The sequence below is a fragment of the Triticum dicoccoides genome, chromosome 2A, assembly GCF_002162155.2.
Source record: "Triticum dicoccoides isolate Atlit2015 ecotype Zavitan chromosome 2A, WEW_v2.0, whole genome shotgun sequence".
Classification (NCBI taxonomy): domain Eukaryota; kingdom Viridiplantae; phylum Streptophyta; class Magnoliopsida; order Poales; family Poaceae; genus Triticum; species Triticum dicoccoides.
The window spans coordinates 152,829,135-152,833,547 of NC_041382.1; positions in this window are offsets into that span (position 1 = coordinate 152,829,135).

Sequence of the window (4,413 nt, forward strand, 5' to 3'; positions counted from 1 at the left end):
ACTGCGCCCCTCCCAAAAATAATCTTCAGGAATTTGCCATGGGCCGGGGGGAGGGCACAACCACCTCAGGAATGCATGCCCATGGTGTGCCTGCACTACTGTGATGCCCGGATAATTAAGCAACAGTAATCCTCTGCTAATGATGCCATGTCACCACTATTACTGTTGCTAATCTCACGTTGATCCAAATCTGGTTCAATTCAAATTCAAAATCAAGTCAAACAATTAAAGTTTCCAAATGTCAAAACTAAAAAAAGTACAAACTATGGCAAATAAATCATAAGTAATAATGGTGGAGAAACCACATTTTTATAGAATGTTTAAATACACTAAGCTAATTAAAACAGTAGCTAAAACCATTAGTTAATTGCCTTTTGTATTTTATAAAATACTAAACTATTTTATTTTGGGACCAAACTTTTGGTGGCATTGTCTAATTTTGCAATGTGAATTATGGGGACAAGTTTCCTATTTTACTAAACCTACTTGCTATTTAAGATAAGCACAAAACATAACAAATAAAAAGAAACAGAAAAAGAAAAAGGAAAACTAAAAAAGAGGAAATAGTAACTAACCTAACCTACTGGGCACTTGGCCCACCTAGCAAAGCTCACGGCCCAGCCCACCTCCATCTCCCTCCACCTCCCGCTACAGGAGGCGGGGGGAAGCGTGGCGGCCATCCTGGCCTCCCTGGCCGGCGATGCCGCCGTGGCACCCATCCCATGGCCCCCTCTGAGGTTAAGAGCAACCCTGTGGCCCCTCCCCCGAACCCTAGCTCTCTCTGTTTTCTTCCTCTTCCCCTCCCTCGTTCGATCCCATCCCTGCCCGAGTTCGGCCGTCGCCAAGTCGTCATCGTCCCCGAAACCACCGTCGTCCCCGCACCCCGCCAAGGAGTCTAAGAGCTCCACAGTGTTCTTCTACCTCATCTATGGCCACCCGTTCGAGCTCGACGGCTCTGCATCGTGCGGATCGAGCTCTTCTTCCACCTTCGGCCACCCCGGCCTCACCGTCGATCCGCGCCACCTCATCAACCCCGACCCCGCACGAGCTCACCATCGTCTTCCTCTCGGTGAGCTGCACCGGTTCCCCTTTTCCCCCCTTCGATTTCGTCGCCATAGACTGTCACACCACCGCGCCCCAGCTCCTGGTTGCCGCCCCCCCGTGGCCGTTGATAAGTCTCCAACGTATCTATAATTTTTTATTGTTCCATGCTATTATATTATCTGTTTTGGATATTTAATGGGCTTATTTATACACTTTTATATTATTTTTGGGACTAACCTACTAACCCAAGGCCCAGTGCAAATTGCTGTTTTTTGCCTATTTCAGTGTTTCGCAGAAAAGGAATCTCAAACGGAATGAAACCTTCGAGAGAGTTATTTTTGGAACAAACGTGATCCAGGGGACTTGGAGTAGACGACAAGAAAGAAGCGAGGCGGCCACGAGGCAGGGAGGCGCGCCTGCCCCCCTGGGCGCGCCCCCACCCTCGTGAGCCCCTCGCAGCTCCACCGACCTACTTCTTCCTCCTATATATATATATCCATATACCCCGAAAATATCCAGGAGCACCACGAAACCCTATTTCCGCCGCCGCAACCTTCTATACCCAAGAGATCCCATCTTGGGGCCTTTTCCGGAGCTCCACCGGAGGGGGAATCGATCACGGAGGGCTTCTACATCAACACCATAACCTCTTCGATGATGTGTGAGTAGCTTACCACAGACCTTCAGGTCCATAGTTATTAGCTAGATGGCTTCTTCTCTCTCTTTGGATCTCAATACAATGTTCTCCTCGATCTTCTTGGAGATCTATTTGATGTAATTCTTTTTGCGATGTGTTTGTCGAGATCCGATGAATTGTGGGTTTATGATCAAGTTTATCTATGAACAATATTTGATTCTTCTCTGAAATCTTTTATGTATGATTGGTTATCTTTGCAAGTCTCTTCGAATTATCAGTTTGGTTTGGCCTACTAGATTGATCTTTCTTGCAATGGAAGAAGTGCTTAGCTTTGGGTTCAATCTTGCGGTGTCCTTTCCCAGTGACAGCAGGGGCAGCAAGGCACGTATTGTATTGTTGCCATTGAGGATAAAAAGATGGGGTTTATATCATATTGCATGAGTTTATCCCTCTACATGATGTCATCTTGCCTAATGCGTTACTCTGTTCTTATGAACTTAATACTCTAGATGCATGCTGGATAGCGGTCGATGTGTGGAGTAATAGTAGTAGATGCAAAATCATTTCGGTCTACTAGTCGCGAACGTGATGCCTATATACATGATCATGCCTAGATATTCTCATAATTATGCACTTTTCTATCAATTGCTCGACAGTAATTTGTTCACCCACCATAATACTTATGCTATCTTGAGAGAAGCCACTAGTGAAACCTATGGCCCCCGGGTCTATCTTTTATCATATAAGTTTCCAATCTATTTTACTTTGCAATCTTTACTTTCAATCTACATCATAAAAATACCAAAAATGTTTATCTTATTATCTCTATCAGATCTCACTCTCGTAAGTGACCGTGAAGGGCTTGACAACCCCTTTATTGCGTTGGTTGCGAGGTTCTTATTTGTTTGTGTAGGTACGAGGGACTTGCTGTAGTCTCCTACTGGATTGATACCTTGGTTCTCAAAAACTGAGGGAAATACTTACGCTACTTTGCTGCATCACCCTTTTCTCTTCAAGGGAAAACCAACGCAGTGCTCAAGAGGTAGCAAGAAGGATTTCTGGCGCCGTTGCCGGGGAGATCTATGCACAAGTCAAGACATACCAAGTACCCATCACAAACTCTTATCCCTCACATTACATTATTTGCCATTGGCCTCTCGTTTTCCCCTCCCCCACTTCACCCTTGCCGTTTTATTCGCCCTCTTTTTCTGCTCGCCTCTTTTTCGTTCGCCTCTTTTTCGCTTGCTTCTTGTGTCGCTGTGTGTCGTCATGGCTAATCCTTCTATCATTGTTAGTACCCCCGATCATGAAGTTCTTAATTTTAAACAAAGGGAGGGGAAAATCTAAAAGATGCTTGGTATAGAATTTGCAATGCTCAGAATAGATCTACTAGGAAGCAATCCACCCCCGTTCTTCTTCGCAATTTTTATGTAGGCATCACTCCTTGGAATAGATATATTCTTGATACCATTACCGGAGGAAATTTCTTGGGTAGCCATACTTTTGATTCTTATAATGCTATGATAGATTTGTTTGGCCCACCACCTCTTTTGGTTAATGGAACTATTTTAACTTTGGACATGTGATGCAAAGGCTTGAAATTATTGAAAATAAAGTTGCCTCTGTGGAGTTGATTGAAAATTTGGATAAAAATATCCACAACCAAATCACCCAATATGGATCTAAGGTAGGGGTTACTCTGATTTTTTTTAAAGAAAAGAACCTATAGTTAACGAAAGAATAGATCAAGATTCCACAAGAATTGGTAAACTTGAGGATATTATTACTAATCTAGGGTCTGCCTTTTCATCCGTTAAAAATACTCCAAATCCTCCTACTACCAAGATTGTCAAATTAATGTATGTTCCTAAAAATAAGGGTGAATCTTCTAGTAAGGAAAATGCGGATCTCAAATCAATAAGTGTTCACCCCAACTTCTTCCATATCATTAAGGAACCTTTTGCTACAAATGAATTTCTTGATTTCTTGCCTAGGAGTTTGATCATTAATAAAAATAAGGAAACTCCCAAGGGTTATAAGTGTCTGAAGAATTGCATACCAAAGATGATAATACCTAGATCTATTCTTACTTTTATGCCTAGCTAGGGGCGTTAAACGATAGCGCTTGTTGGGAGGCAACCCAATATTATTTCTGTTTCTTGCTTTTTGGTTCTGTTTAGTAATAAATAATTCATCTAGCCTCTGTTTAGATGTGGTTTTATGCTTTTAATTAGTGTTTGTGCCAAGTAGAACCTTTGGGAAGACTTGGGGGAAGTATTTGCGATCTTGCTGTAAAAAACAGAAACTTTAGCGCTCACGAGATTTGCTGTCATTTTTTACTGGAGAGTGCGATTAGGTTGATTATTTTTGCAGATGATTAATAGACAAATTACCCACGTCCACAAATTTATTTCAGAATTTTTTGGGTGACAGAAGTATTCGAAACCTACAGATTACTACAGACTGTTCTGTTTTTGATAGATTCTGTTTTTCATGTGTTGTTTGCTTATTTTGATGCATCTATGGCTAGTATCGGAGGGTATGAACAATAGAGAAGTTGGAATACAGTAGGTTTAACACCAATATAAATAAAGAATGAGTTAACTACAGTACCTTAAGTGGTGGTTTGTTTTCTTATACTAACAGAGCTCATGAGATTTTCTGTTGAGTTTTGTGTTGTGAAGTTTTCAAGTTTTGGGTAAAGATTTGATGGATCATGGAATAAGAAGTGG